The sequence below is a fragment of the Balaenoptera physalus genome (genome assembly GCF_965194825.1).
Source record: "Balaenoptera physalus genome assembly, chromosome: 14".
NCBI classification, from domain to species: domain Eukaryota; kingdom Metazoa; phylum Chordata; class Mammalia; order Artiodactyla; family Balaenopteridae; genus Balaenoptera; species Balaenoptera physalus.
In genome coordinates, this window is record NC_138893.1 from 50,774,552 (window position 1) to 50,790,809 (window position 16,258).

Here is a 16,258-nt window from a genome sequence, read left to right on the forward strand (position 1 = left end):
TCAGATAGCAGAATGGAATTTTCTGGGCAATAAATTCTTCCATGTCTCAATTTCATCTCGCACTCTCTCTCTCCTGCCTGCCTCTGCCCCTCTCTCTCTCCCTCACTCTCTCTCTCTCCCTCACTCTCTCCCTCTCTCTGTCTCTCATCTTTTCCTAAAATACTGAAGCAACATAGAAAGCTTTAGAATTTGAAGCCTACATAAACTTTGAGAAAAGCAGAGTGACAAAGGCCATCTGTGTATGACAGTGGGGACCTGTGTGTTTGTGCACACGTATATCTGTGGGTCCTGGCTGCCTCACAAGAATGGAGGCAACTCCCTCCATCACCTCACCCAAGTGCTTCTGGACACACGCAAGGCAGGAGGGACACCCTCCGTCTTTCTACTGCCAACCGAACTGGCAGATCTCACCCTCTATGCCAAAATCACAGGGCACCCCATGCCAATGACCCTTCCTAGGACCCCCACCCCGACTCAGGGCCTCGACACACACCAATGCCAGGTGTCAGCCGGTAAGAGATCACAGCCCACCCCAAGCTTCACGGTGACGGGAGGGGGCGCTGAGCTGGCCTTGAGAAGGGTCAGAGCTGCCCCGTTTTGCACACGTGTGCACATCAACACATGCTAGCACTCTTCACGAGGCACACCCAGATGCCCTAGCCAGCCAGGCTGCCGGCAGAGGCCTGAGCCCCGGCCCCAGCACTGGCCGAAGGTTTTCGGGGGCTGGATACTGCCTCGGAGAGAGGTGGCTGGCGAGGTAATGGCATTTTGCTCTCTTTAAACTTTAATCTTTCCTATTAATTCCCTGCAACTGGAGAATGTGTGAGAGTTAATGTTCCGTGAACGTGTTTCGCACTCGGCAGTCTCTTCGAGCTAATTACCTTCAGGTGCTAAATGGAGGGAAATTGCAATCCATTTGGATGTGAAAAAATTTCGCCTTCCCGTCCCCTGTGAGACATCCTTTTTCCTGAGTGCTGCAGAAAGAATGCTCTCTGGGTGGGAGTTTTTTCCTAATGTTTTTTTTCTTCGGCCCTCTCCCCCGCCCCCTTTCTCCAAGAGTCTGAGATCTGCAGGATGACGGTGGTTGGAGACAGGAGGAGGCCTGAGCCTCGGCACAAGGTCCAAGTCTGGGGTGGAGGCCAGGTGGGAAAGGACTTACATGCAGGGGAGACACCCGGGCTGAGGATCCGGCCCCCGCCCCTTGGAGGCCCTGGAGTGGAAGTGTATTTACACGCTTAATAACATGCTTATTACCAGTGTTTCTCAGCTGCTAGGTTTTGAATACAGATATAATAGAATTTTACAAGCCACATAAAAGCTGTCCTTCTCTTGGACCCTGAACTGGGGTATCTGGCAGGGCAGAGGACAGAGAATGGAGATGAGGAGGGGACTCAAGGAGGGAGGGGATGAAAATGGGCCACAGAATTAGATGGGGAGGAAAGAAGAATGGGGTGGGAAAGAGATGGGCTTCCGGATGGGGCTACATGAGGGTGACAGTGGGGAGAGATGGGTCAGGACCTCTGGCTCCATCCCAGAGGGTAACTGGAGCGCTGAGGATGAAGGTATGAAGGCCAGGAGAGCCTGTTCTTGAAGCCCGTTAGGTCTCAGTGGAGCACACCCACCTTAGTGAAGCACCCATCCCTCCAGCCCCATCCTTGATCTCTGATCTTGAACCTGAACCTCAACAAAGCCTCACAAAAAGAGACATCTAATTCCACCACCTCCCTCTGCACTGGGTCCAACCCACTAGCCTTTTCAAACCCTATTTCTTAACCTGGGTTGAATCGGGGAGCTGCCCAGATATACTATTTTCTTCTCCCATCCAACAGGGAACAGTCTGGTTTGTTTGTTTATTTATTTATTTAGGCTGCATTGGGTCTTCGTTGCTGCGCACGGGCTTCTCATTGTGGTGGCTTCTCTTGTTGCAGACCACGGGCTCTAGGAGCCCAGGCTTCAGTAATTGCAGCATGTGGGCTCAGTAGTTGCGGCACGTGCGCCCTAGAGCATGCAGGCTTCAGTAGTTGTGGCACGTGGGCTCAGTAGTTGTGGCTTGCGGGCTCCAGAGTGCAGGCTCAGTAGTTGTGGTGCACGGGCTTAGTTGCTCCGTGGCATGTGGGATCTTCCTGGACCAGGGCTCGAACCCGTGTCTCCTGCATTGGCAGGTGGATTCTTAACCACTGCGCCACCAGGGAAGTCCCGGGAACAGTCTGGTTTAAAAACACAAGACAGAGGCTCCCACAGTAAGCAGCATCCGTTTGAAAGAGGACTAGGGTCCCCATGATGGCCCTGGGTTTCACCCTCCCCTCTGAGTTCTTTCTCTGACCTCATCTGTGCCCTACTTGTGAGGGGACATTCATTCTTTCTGACACTGAAGAGCCTCCTTTGGGAGAATATATTAGGAAAATATTGAAGTGGCTTGGGTTTACTTATTTGGTAAAACTTTAAAACTATATTTCAAATATATTTTTAAAAAATCCATGTACCTATCACATAGTTCTAACAACTATCAGTGCATAGCTGGTCTTATTTCTTCTCTAACCACTACCCTTCCCCCAGGATTATTTGAAAACAAATCACAGACATCAAATCAGTTCACCCATAAATATTTCAATATGCATTTCTAAAAGTTAAGGACTCTTTTAATATAACCACAATACTATTATCTCACCCAAATAAAAATTAACTATAATCCCTTAGTGTCATCAAGTATCCATTCAGTGTTCAAATTTACCTGAATCGGGTTTTAATCAAGGTCCATGCACTGTGTGTGGTTGATATGGGTCTTAAGTTTCTTTTATTCCATAAGTTGCACTTTCTTTCCTTTTTTTTGGTTTTGTTTTATTTATTTATTTATTTATTTATTTATTTATTTATTTATTTATTTATTTATGGCTGTGTTGGGTCTTCGTTTCTGTGCAAGGGCTTTTTCTAGTTGTGGCAAGCGGGGGCCACTCTTCATTGCGGTGCACGGACGGGCCTCTCACTACCGCGGCCTCTCTTGTTGCGGAGCACAGGCTCCAAACGCGCAGGCTCAGTAGTTGTGGCACACGGGCTTAGTTGCTCCGCGGCATGTGGGATCTTCCCAGACCAGGGCTCGAACCCGTGTCCCCTGCATTGGCAGGCAGATTCCCAACCACTGAGCCACCAGGGAAGCCCCCAGGTTTGATTTTTTGGCAAAAATATTTTACAGGTGGTGTGAACTTCCTATCACATCACATCAGGACCACATAATTTCTCATCATTTTTCCTTTTATGACATTAAGATTAATCAACGGGGGGCTTCCCTGGTGGCACAGTGGTTGAGAGTCTACCTGCCAATTCAGGGGACACGGGTTCGAGCCCTGGTCTGGGAAGATCCCGCATGCCGCAGAGCGACTGGGCCCGTGAGCCACAATTACTGAGCCTGTGCGTCTGGAGCCTGTGCTCCGCAACAAGAGAGGCCACGATAGTGAGAGGCCCGCGCGCCGCGATTAAGAGTGGCCCCCGCTCTCCGCAACTAGAGAAAGCCCTCGCACAGAAACGAAGACCCAACACAGCCATAAATAAATAAGTAAATAACTTTAAAAAAATAAGATTAATCAATGGGTTCAGGAACTGTCAGCCAGATCTATCCATTATAAAGTTCCCCTTCAGCTTTTTCCCTTCTATCAGTTTTTCACTTAATGGTTTTAACAGCCATCTATCCATTATAAAGTTCCCTTTCAGCTTTTTCCCTTCTATCAGTTTTTCACTTAATGATTTTAACAGCCATTTACTATCATTGACTAGATCCATTATTTCATTAGAAATTGTATTTGTTTTAAAATTGTTTCTTTTCTTCAGCTTTTTATCTTGAAAAATTTTAAACCTACAGAGAAGTTCACTGTTGCAATGAACACTCATATATCCTGACATAGATTAACAATTTGTACCTATTTCCCAGATTTGGTTTATCTCTCCCTTTCTCTTTCTGAAACACTTGTGTGTTCCTTGCTGACGTAAATGACACTTCACCCCTAAATACTTCAGCATCCATCTCTTAAGAACAAGAACATTCATCTGTACTGCACAGTGGAATGATCACTTTCAGGAAATTGAATATTTGCTTAAAATACGAGTCCATATTCAAAACTCCTTGATTGCCCCAATAATGTCCCTCATAGTTGCCCTTCTCTCCAACCCAATCCAAGATCTTCTACTGCATTTAGTTATTTTGTCTTTTTAATCTCCTTTATACTGGAATAATTCTCCAACTTTTTTTTTTTTTAAAGCTTTTATTATTTATTTATTTTTTTTTTTTTTTGGCTGTGTTGGGTCTTCGTTTCTGTGCGAGGGCTTTCTCTCTAGTTGTGGCAAGCGGGGGCCACTCTTCATCGCGGTGCGTGGGCCTCTCACTATCGTGGCCTCTCTTGTTGCGGAGCACAGGCTCCAGTCGCGCAGGCTCAGTAGTTGTGGCTCACAGGCCTAGTTGCTCTGCGGCATGTGGGATCTTCCCAGACCAGGGCTCGAACCCGTGTCCCCTGCATTGGCAGGCTGATTCTCAACCACTGCGCCACCAGGGAAGCCCTCTCCAACTTTTTTTGTCCTTCATGCATTTGGTAGTTTTGGGAAGTCTGGGCAGCAGAATGTACCTCAATTTGAATCTGATTGTTTCCTTATGATTAAATTCAGGCTAAACATTTTGGGGCAGGAATACCACACAGGTGGTGTATCTTTCTCAGTGCATCATATCAGGAGGCACATAATATCAGTTTCTCCCATTATTGGTGATGATAAGTTTGATCATTTTTAAGGTTGCATTATCCAAATTTCTCCATTTTAAACATACCCTTTGCCCTTCATGAATAATACATTATGGGGGAGCAGGATTTGAGATTGTGTGAATATCCTGTTCTTTAAGCATCTTTTATCCAGTGGCTTTAGCATACATTGATGATCTTCCCTGAATCAGTTATGACTACAGTGGTTACAAAATGGTGAATTTTGTAATTCTATTATTCCTTCTACCTTTATTTGTTGGCACCTTTCTGTAGTGGCATTTATTTTTAATGAGGGAGGCTATAGGAAGTCTTGGTAAGAATGGGAATGCTATGCTGGATGGGACCAGGCATGAGTATAGTCTCTGGAGATGCCACACCCACAGAAGCAGTGCCACTAACCAAGCAACCTGAGTATACCTGTGGCCCCAGGGACACCTTCCCACAGGGCCAGGTATCCCTATGGTCTATAGGGACCTCACCCCATACAACTAGATACAGCAAGGTTTCCTGGAAAATTGCCTGCAAGATCAGATATACCTATGATCTCTGAGAATATCACCCTCAGAAACAGGTAAACCCATAGTACATGGAGAATACAGGTAGAATGCAGGATATGTACACCAAAAGTCTACAAGTAACATCACTCCGCAGGCTCAAGTATAGCCAGTATCTTCAGAGAACCCCACCCTCTAGATGCAGCTCCAGAACACACAATAACTCATTATGGCTTCTTGCCCTAATTCCCTGCTAGTTCTTTCAACACAGTTTAAATCCTGGAGCAGTTTAGTTGCCTGGCCCAATGTTATACACTTTGGTGTACCTATTGCCTCTGGTGTAATGGAAGACCAGGCTACCTGCTGGGCAGGGAAAACCCAGGTCAGAACCTTCCAGATACTGCCCCTGGAATGAGATAAGACAGTCCTACTCAGTGGATGACAGGCAGACTCATTACTTGTTCTGGAGTGGGCTGACCTGCCACCATATTGGAGCTCTTAGGCCCATCCTCCTTCTGCTTCCCGCTGCCATCAATGTGACTTTGTTTGTAAGCATCCCAGTCTCTGGCCCCATCGGTTCAAATTCCCAACTCCCAAGAACAGAAATCTGATTGGCTCACTTTGAGTAAGGTATCTGACCTCGCCTCAATCAAACGTGGCCAAATGTGGCTCCTGGAAATCCACTCCCATGGGTGGGAAGAGTGGTTCCCAAAGATGCTGAGCAGACACTCTAAGAGATACATGTCACAGAAACAAACTCAAAATCTCTCCAAAGGATGGGCAGATTAAAAACTCTTCAGAAGAACAACTCCATCATAAAGGTCAAGACCTTTGCCCTAGGGTGTATTGATTAGAGTTGAAAGATGGGACCAAAAAGGCCACATTGCCAAGTCCCATGGACCAATCATACTGTAAAAGGTCTGGAGGGACATGATACCCAAGGAGAAGTATGTCCAGAAAGTGCAGTTCTGTGTGTCTGTAGATGTCTGGTCAGGATGAGGTTGGAGTATCAGATACTGATCCAGTTTCAGGATTCTAGGTCTTCCAGATGGTAAGTCTCACTCACTTTCCTGACTCCTTGCTTTCCTGTTACCAGCTCCACAAAAGGACCTATATCAAACCCTCCACTTTGGCCTCAAATCCTAGAGCCCCTTAGGTCCTTTCCACTCACAGAAGTGCGTCTGAGAGAAACATCAAGAGCACTTCAGTGGTATTTGATATTTTTGAGCCCCATGAAAGATTCAGTTCTTCCCCAGCCTGGGTTGTTACCCTTGCCCACTTAAAAAAAATTTTTTTTTAATATTTTATTTATTTATTTATTTGGCTGCCTTGGGTCTTAGTTGCGGCATGCAGGGTCTTTCATTGCGGCGTGCGGTCTCTTCATTGCAGTGCACAGGGTTTTCTCTAGTTGTGGCGTGCAGGTTTTCTCTTTCTAGTGGTGGCGTGTGGGCTCCCAGGCGCGTGGGCTCTGTGGTTTGTGGCACGCGGGCTCTCTCATTGAGATGCGCGAGCCCAGTAGTTGCGGTGTGCGGACTTAGTTGCCCTGCGGCATGTGGGATCTTAGTTCCCTGACCAGGGATAGAACCCGTGTCCCCTGCATTGGAAGGCAGATTCTTTTTTTTTTTTTTTTCTGATCCTTAGAACTTCTTTTTTAAACATCTTTATTAGAGTATAATTGCTTTACAATGGTGTGTTAGTTTCTGCTTTATAACAAAGTGTATCAGCTATATATGTACATATATCCCCATATCCCCTCCCTCTTGTGCCTCCCTCCGACCCTCCCTATCTCACACCTCTAGGTGGTCACAAAGCACTGAGCTGATCTCCCTGTGCTACGCAGCTGCTTCCCACTAGCTACTTATTTTACATTTGGTAGTGTATATGTCAGTGCTACTCTCTCACTTTGTCCCAGCTTACACTTCCCCTTACCCATCTCCTCAAGTCCATTCTCTACGTCTGCATCTTTATTCCTGTCCTGCCCCTAGGTTCATCAGAACCATTTTTTCTTTAAGATTCCATATATATGTGTTAGCATACGGTATTTGTTTTTCTCTTTCTGACTTACTTCACTCTGTATGACAGACTCTAGGTTCATCTGCCTCACTACAAATAACTCAATTTTGTTTCTTTTTATGGCTGAGTAATATTCCGTTGTATATATGTTGGAAGACAGATTCTTTACCACTGGACCACCAGGGAAGTCCCACCCCTGCCCACTCTTGGGGAATTTTGGTTAGTGTTTTTTCCTCTCACCCCTAGACTTTGCAAAATCCAAATATTAAAAGTTTACAATAAACATATAACTACACCATGCAACAATTATAAGCTGTACCCAGGAAACATAGCATGTTTTTTCCCCGCAGTACCCTGTCACGGTGTACCTTCCCCAGCCCAGGCAGGTGCAAGCCAACGCAAATGCAGTCAGAGCTGGAAGCTCCCCACGGACAACAGAGAAGCCTGCCTAGGCTGGACTCAAGCTGCCCAGCCTGCTGATAAGTAAATCTCTTTGTTGAATTGTTCCTTCTCTCAGTAAGTAATGTCCCATTTTATCCCCATTAATGCTTTTGTTCTTAATTTTTTGTCTGTTATCAATATTGCTAGCCCAGCTTCCTTTTGGTTAGTATTTGCCTAGCATATCTTGTTCTATATCTCCATTTTCAATCTTTCTGTAACTTTATGTTTTAGGCAAGTCTTTTGTGAAAACCCTATACCTGAATTTTTTTAAAAATCCACATTGAAAGTCTTTTTTAATGGGCAAATTTGATATGTCTACCTTTATTGTGATTAATGCATTTGGACTTACTTCTATCATCTTACTTTGTGTTTTCTATTCTCTCTGCTTTTTCTTTGCTTTTCCTCTTTTGCCTCTTTGCTTTTCCCTCTTTCGTGCCTCCTATAGCATGATAAAGTTTTCTTCATTCTGTTTTTAATTTTCTTTTCTACTGGTTTGGAAGTTAATGGAAAGGAAATACAATTACTCTTAATTTTTAAACATTTTTATATTTTAACATTTTTTACTTAACAAAAGCTAATTTATTTTTCTGTTCTTTTAAACAATAGAAGGATCTTAGAATGCAAACCAACCTCTTCCATTTTTTCATGTTATATACTGATTAGTATTTTAGTTCCATCATATTTTAAAAATATATTTCAAAATAGTTATTATTTAGATTTACCTACATATTTACCAATTTCTTTGCTCACTACTGCTTCTATTAGCCCAATTCTTCCTTTTGGGTTCAATTTCCTTCTCAATGAAGTCTTTTAAAAATTTCTTCAGTAAGGTCTGTAAATAGTAAACTCTCTTTCATTTGTATCTGAAATTGTCTTTATTTCACCCTTTCTGTGTTGAATGATAATTATCTAGGTTATAGTATTCTAAGTTGACAGTTATTTTCCTTCAACTGTAATTATTTATCTTCTGGTTTCTGTTGCTCCTAATGAGAAGCCTGAAGCCTGTCTAATTGTCATTATTCTGTTAGCTTTTAAGACTTTTGTCTTTGATATTCTGCAGTATCACAACAATGTGTTTTGGTGTAGTTTTTATTTATTCTTCTCAGAAACTCAGTTGTGTTCCTACTCACTGGGAATTTTTGCATTAAATACTGGTCAATTCTCCACCATTGTATCTTCATATATTGCTTCTCTCTCTTTTCTCTTCTTCTGGAATTTCTAATATCTCTATTAGACCTTCTCATTTTATTCCTCACGTCTCAACTCCTTCATATTTTCCGTGACTTTAAATGCAGCTCTGTGAGCTGCATTTTGGGTACTTTTGAATTTGTCTTCCAATTCACTAACTCTCTCTTGAGCAGTGTTATCAACTGTTTAAACCCTCCACTGAATTGATTTTATGTAAATGTTATTTTATTTCTAGAAGCTCTGTTTGGTTCTTTTCCAACTCGACTTTTCTTTTCCGTTATGTCTCATTGTTGCTTTTTGGATTTTGCTCTTACCTTTTTTGAGGGAACATTTTAAAGTATTTTTCATATTGTTTTGTTACCTATACAGTTATTTAAATTCTTCAATGTATTGTGTTTGTTGATTCTCTTTCTTGCAGTGGTTTATTTCTTCTTGTGGTTTGTAGTTTTTGACTGTGATCTCATCTCCAGCAAAACTTGGGTTCTGTAGGAGGCTTACCTGCCCTTGGCCATGGAGGAGGAATCATGTCATGTCAAAGTTTTGTCTCTACTGAGATTCTATGGGTTTCACCATTTATGGACCAGTTTGCTATTTTCTTGAACTGAGTTTCCCACATCTTGTGAGTAGTACAAAATTTGCACTGCAGATCCATGTTTGGCACAGGCTTGGAATTATAATATCTCACAGATGACTCTTATTCTACCCTCAGCCCCAGAAAGATGACAAGCTTCTCTACTGAATCCTTATCAGTAAGTGGAGTTTTCTGGGTCCTGTTGCATAGATAAGTAACTCTTCATGGCTCCTAACTTTATGAAGGGAGCTCAGTTTCAGCTCCCCAGATGCAGAGGCTTTGGGCTTGCTCTTCTATCCTCATCACTGTTAAACTCTAGCTCTTATGACATATTACTGGCTCTAAGGACTCTGAAATCCCCCTGGCCACTTTGGCTCTGAGTTTTCTTTCCATTTAGGCTCTTCCATTTATTGCTTTACAATGTGGTTATATACTTTTCAATTGTTTTATTTTATATTTTTAAAGTTTATCATATATATAATTATAAAGTTTCTATTTCTAGTGGGGGACATTTTCCTATATCAGTTCAGTCTGCCACATTGACCTGAAATCCACTTACATTCTTGTGTTTATGATCCAGTCCATCTCTTCCACTAGGTTATAATAGTATATAATATAATAGTATTTACTATTTATATTTTTATACTATTCAAGTAAGTAGCCCAATTCTCTTCACTGAGTAGGTCCTCAGCAAATGTTATTTTTCCTATTGTTATTATTTTTACTATCTCCAACCTCACTGTTCAGGGGTGACAGAAAACCAGGTTCTGCATATGTTATGAGCATTTAAAGTATATAGCCAGTCTGTTCAGCCTTTGGCATTGCTCATCTGAATTTCATTATTCATGAACAACATCTTTCTCAATCACCTTCAAGGACAATTCATCATCTATTAGACCAGTGTTTCTCAAAGTGCAGGCTGTGATCCATTAGTAGGTCATGAAATCAATTTAATGAAATAGAATAAAATAGAAAAAAAACCCAAGGTGCATCACGTATGTAAGCGTAGGAACTGCTTACTGAAACTTTATTTCAGGGGTGTGTGTGTGTGTGTGTGTGTGTGTGTGTGTGTGTTCACACACACACACACCATGCAAAATGGGTATTTTGCGTGGGTAACCATGCAAAGTGTATTTCAGGCTGTAAGTCGGGGTAAAAATGTTTGAGAGTCACTGATTAGACTTTCTTCTGAGCCTCCACTCAACCTACTACCCATTTCTAGCAGGCCCATCTTCAAGAGAAAAGGTTAACTGCAAAGCCAAGAAACTCAAGACCTATCTTTTCCATATGAAGTTCTTATGCCCCAGGGAGGAGGGCAGGTCCCACAAAGGTCCACACTGCTCTGAATTGGAAGGCCCACAAGTGGTCAAGAATACCCAGTGTGGGGCTTCCCTGGTGGCGCAGTGGTTGAGAGTCTGCCTGCTAATGCAGGGGACACGGGTTCGCGCCCTGGTCTGGGAAGATCCCACATGCCGCGGAGCAACTAGGCCCGTGAGCCAAAACTGCTGAGCCTGCGCGTCTGGAGCCTGTGCTCCTCAACAAGAGAGGCCACGAGAGTGAGAGGCCCGCGCACCGCGATGAAGAGTGGCCCCCGCTTGCCGCAACTACAGAAAGCCCTAGCACAGAAACGAAGACCCAACATAGCAATCAATCAATCAATCAATAAATAAATCTTTAAAAAAAAAAAAAAAAAAAAAAAAAAAAAAGAATACCCAGTGTGTCCTATGAATCACAGATATTCTCTGTGCTCCAGGACCCCGTACTTCACCCTAATACCCCTATCAAAAGTCTGGACAGGCCTTTCAGCTGATGTTTAGCAGGGCTTTGAGACCCTTAAATGCAGCTTCACTAGGGTCTTGACCCTAGACAGCTCCTTGAATGTAGCTCTCAAGGCCACCATATAATATCCACCTGGGAGGACAAGTGGGCAATTACTCCCCTGCACTCAGCTCCCAGGGAAATTATCAATTGCAGAACTCCCCTACACAGTCTAGAAGGTAGAAGTGTCAGCTGTAAAGACTTTGTTTTGAGCATCAGCATTATTGAGAGAGGCCTCAGCACTTGTTCCTCCTCTGTACCATCTTGAACATCTGCAAATCACAGAAGGATTCAACCCATTTCATATACAATGATCCCTGGCATGAAGGGATTTGAGCCTCATTTAACTTCCACATTCAGCATATCCCAAGGTTCCAAAATAAAAGAGCCAGTTATTGCTCTAAAAATCAGACTGGTATTTGTTGAGCTCCTACTATGTGTCAGACACTTTTATTATCTCATTTAATCTTTACATCATCCCTATGAGGTTAGTGTGATTATCCTCATTTTATAAATGAGTGTAAGAGTTAGAGAGGTTAAGTAACTTGCTAGAGGTCACCTAGCTAGTAAGTGGTTGGTGAGCTGGGATTTGAACTTCAGTTTGGCAGGCTGTTGGCCTGAGCACTTAACCACTACTCAATACAGTCCTCAAATAAAGGGGCCTCCCTGCCAGTAAAGACATAGACTCCAGGACTGACTCATGCAGAGTCAGTGCTTTCTCTGCATGACTGGCCTAAGAAGTAAAATGATCAGAATGTGGATGCCTGCTCCTTGGCTAAGTCACTGTGTGTCCTTAGGTAAGCTACTTACCTCTCTGAGCCTCAGATTCCCCATCTATACTAATAGTTGGACTATCTCCTTCAGAGGGCTGATGCAAGGAAGACATAAGATAATGACATGAAAGTATTTTGTAAAGCATAAAGTGCTATGCCAGTGAAATATCTTATTATAAAAAGCCATATAATTAATTAGCTGCATTTCTCCTGTTGGAGTGGGAGCCCCTTCATTGGCTCCAACTGCACTTCAAATAAAATTCAAAATGCCAACTTGACGTGTGAGGCCTGCATGATATGGCCCTTTGTTCACTGCTCCTTTCTCAATGTGTTCCAACTTTACTAGCTCCTCTGTTCCCACCTCAGGGCCTTTGCACATGCTGTATTCTCTGTCTAGTACATTTCCCACCTCTAGGTGTAACCTCTACTCTCTACTCCCACTTTGCCTGACTAACTGCTCATCTTGTAAATATCAGATTAATTTCCTTGCGACAGTCTTAACATGACTAGGTAAGGTCACTCTGGAATATATTTACTTTGTATGCATAGTGAGGATGGCTGTTGTGTTTTAATATGTGTCTTCTCCATTGGAAGAGATGCTTGATGAGAGCAAGGACCATATATATTTCAGCAAGTCCTGTATCCCCAGCATCTGGCAGAGCACTTGGCACAAAGTAAGGGCTTCACAGACATTTGTTGAACACATCTGAAAAATCAACAAATGTGAGCAGAGACTGCTTTACTTATATTTTATCACATATTAGACGTGCCACAAAGGTTTGTTATGCTCCAACCCCTTTAGACTGGCATTTCTGAGCATGAGGCCCATAGAATATAAATAGTTGTTGTGTAAGAAAAAGGGGTCTATGGTCAAATAATTTGGGAAGTAGAAGGTTAAACAAATATAAATAGGATTTTAACTGTTTTTTTTTTTAACCACAAGACTTCTTAGAGATATGCTTGGGTTCCTCAGAGGCAACAGTGCAAAGCAGAGCCCCAGCCCAACCAAGATGCACACATGGTGTGAGTGAGAAATAAACTTTCCTTGCCTTACACCACTGAGACTGGGGGTTGTTATAGCCACACACCCCAGTCTATACTGACTAATACACCTTCCATATACAGTATTTTTTATATTGGAAAATCCTCAGAAATAGAAACCAGAAGGTTTCTGAGAACCTAGGAAGATGAGTCCACTGAGGAGGTGAGTGGCTAGGTGACCTGCACTTGCTCATTCACTAGGGTCAGGACGTGAGAGTCATTCTGCCCCACAAATGATCAGGGAGGCAGAAACATCCTTATACAGCAGATGAAAGTTGACGTGTAGTAGGTTAGACTTTCAAAGTATGCGTTAAATAAACAATATTCATTGAGCACCTACTACATGACAAACACTATTAGGTGCTGGTACCACACCAGTGAACAAGACATAGGTTCTCAGGGCTCAGAGCCTAGAGCAAGAGACATATAAATAACAAGTCAATTTCAGTATGGTGTGTTAAGAGCTAAAAAGGCACCCAACAGAGAGCAAAGGCACCCAACACAGGTTGGGATTGGAGAAGTTTCTTGGAAGAGGTGACATATGAGCTGTGATCCATAGGATAATTAAAAGGTATCTAGGTAAGAAAGGAGGGAAGGGCATTCCAGGCAGAAAGAACAACTTTCAGGAGGTGAATAATCTGCTCCAGACCATGGGAGGATCCAGCAGGAGACAGTGAGCCACCAGGGAGCACACTGCCTTCAAGGCAGTTGAAGACACCAGACCCAAATATCAGCCAGGAACCTGAGCGAGGAAGAAAACTAGCTTAAACCTCAGCCAGTAGGTGTGCTTTAGGTAACGGGATTTAAGAAGGCAGGGAGAAATGGGCCTGAGGGTGAGAGCAGGGACTCTTCTAAGGAAAAGTCACCCAAGAAATGAGAATGGTTGGGGAGGAGAAAGGCAGAAGGGACTGAAATACAAAGATGAGCCAAACCTTGACTGTTCTTCCTCACTAGGAGACTAGGACCCTGTGGGCCCAGTGGCTTTGAGGTGCAGAGGTATGCAGCTGGCCAGGGGGCAGATGCTCAGAGAGAGCAGCTAAGAAGGAGGCCTGGGGAAGAACTGAGCACCCCCTCCCTACAGCCCAGGTCAGATCATGGTGCCAGCCTGAATCCCTCATGCTTGATCCACCCAGGGCTGAGGTGAGAAAATGAAATAAGAAGGTGTTTGGGGGACTTCCCTGGTGGCTCAGTGGCTAAGACCCTGTGCTCCCAATGCAGGAGTCCCAGGTTCAATCCCTGGTCAGGGAACTAGATCCCACGTGCATGCTGCAACTAAGAGTTCGCATGCCACAACTAAGGAGCCCACGAGCCGCAACTAAGGACCCCCCTGCTGCAACTGAGGAGCCACCTGCTGCAACTAAGGAGCCCACATGCGACAACGAAGGAGTCCTGGAGCCACAACTAAGGAGCCCTGGAGCTGCAATTAAGCAGCCGGCCTACTGCAACTAAGACCTGGTGCAACCAAATAAATAAATAAATAAATAAATAAATAAATAAATAAATAAATACTAAAAAAAAAAGAAGGTGTTTAGCCCATAAGCCAAGTTCAGCTTCTAGTACGTTGGGATCATGAGTCCAGGCACTGAGAGTGTAGCTTTGCTGTTTTCCCTTTGTTTTGTAATTAAGATTTAAAAATTCTAGCCAGATTCAATTGAAATAAAAGAAGGCAGAATTGAACTAAAGGGAGGCCAATGGTGATGATGGTCAGAAGTCTAGACTAGATAAAAGAGAGGGGCCCCACATGTCCCAGCACCAGGTGTAGGCTTCCTCCAGCACTCTCAGTGGGCCTCCCCCAACTCCCAACTCCTCTAGGAACAGCCAACCCTCTCCTTGGGAACCCCTCTCACCTCAAGAAACTGCCAAGAATGAGCCAGTTGGTCTTTAAGGGACACTTTCCTGACTGTAGGAAAATGTCTCCCAACTTCCAGCCTTTCCCTGTCCTCTGTATACTTGCCTGCATTCATTCATTCATCCATAAGACAAATACTGGGAATAGTATAAGTGTAGTGCATGTAGTGCATAAAAGCACAGATTTTGGTATTGGACAGAAACTCAGCTCTACCATCTAATAGCTATGAGAACTTGTGAGAGTTACTGGACTTCTCTGAGCTTCAGTTTCCTTATCTATAAAATGGGGATAATACTTTCTTCAGGTAGTGATTAATTGAGATATGTATAGAAGCATTTAGCGTGATACCTGGCACAAAGTAAGCACTTGATAAGTGTTAGTTACTATTACTGATATTATTAAAATGGAGCTTTAAACAACCTGCACTTACCTGGCTCACTGGCTTAAGTGACACCATCAATTCTTTTTGTAAAACATACTGACTTACACTCATGGCTCATCAAACCTTCATGGCTAGGATGCTGTACACTTGTGCTCCCCTATTTGGTTGAATTGCATACTTACCAAGAGTCATTTGTTTTTAACTCAGTCTGTTTATGCCAGCTGTGCATATTATTCTTATTATATAATTTAACTAGATATTACATAAACCAATAAAATATGAGTGCAAAACTAATGTTGCTGTTTGGAAAGATTCCATAACAGCAAGTTGCTAAAAAATTTTGTTATCAAATTTTGTATTGGTGACACAACTGAAAAAGAGAGGAAAAATCATTTAAAATCTAAGGCGTTGAATTCAGATTATTTCTCAAATTCTTTTAAAGTTTCCAATCCATGTTAAAGAAATCAAAACTGAAAATGGCAGTCAATGCATTCTGGGTGTAGCTCATGCAAGAAAGATGACGGTGGAATGCCGGCTGGCACACCCATACGCAAAGAAAAGTCTTGGCCATATATCTAAAAACTAGAGAGTAAATAGTCTTTTGTTTTAACCTAAAAATAAAACATTTAAGGTATGTAGAGGCAAAGTAAGAAATGATCTCGGTCTTTAAGAAATGTACAGTCTAGAGTGGGAGACAGAAAAGAAAGTTATTAATCATAGTAGATTGTGATGCAGGTTAATGGAGCAGATGGAAGGGGATACCTAACTTGGGCAACTGTGCAGAGGATTCCTGGAGGGGGTGGCTCCTGAGCTGGCTCTGTCCTCCTTCACATCTGTCCCTCAACTCCTTTCATATTTTCCTCCAACATAAAAAGCAGAGACTTGCCCTCCAGCTTTGCCCTATGGTTCCTTTAATTTCAGGTCTCACTATTGACAAAATCTCACAGAG

The 16,258-nt window shown here is 43.1% G+C and overlaps 1 long non-coding RNA gene across 2 annotated transcripts in view; it reads left to right on the forward strand.

Annotated features, from left to right (window-relative positions):
- LOC309643048 overlaps positions 1 to 16,258 on the forward strand; it is a 161,693-nt gene that overhangs the window by 107,033 nt on the left and 38,402 nt on the right. The gene's annotated exons all lie outside the window — the stretch shown is intronic.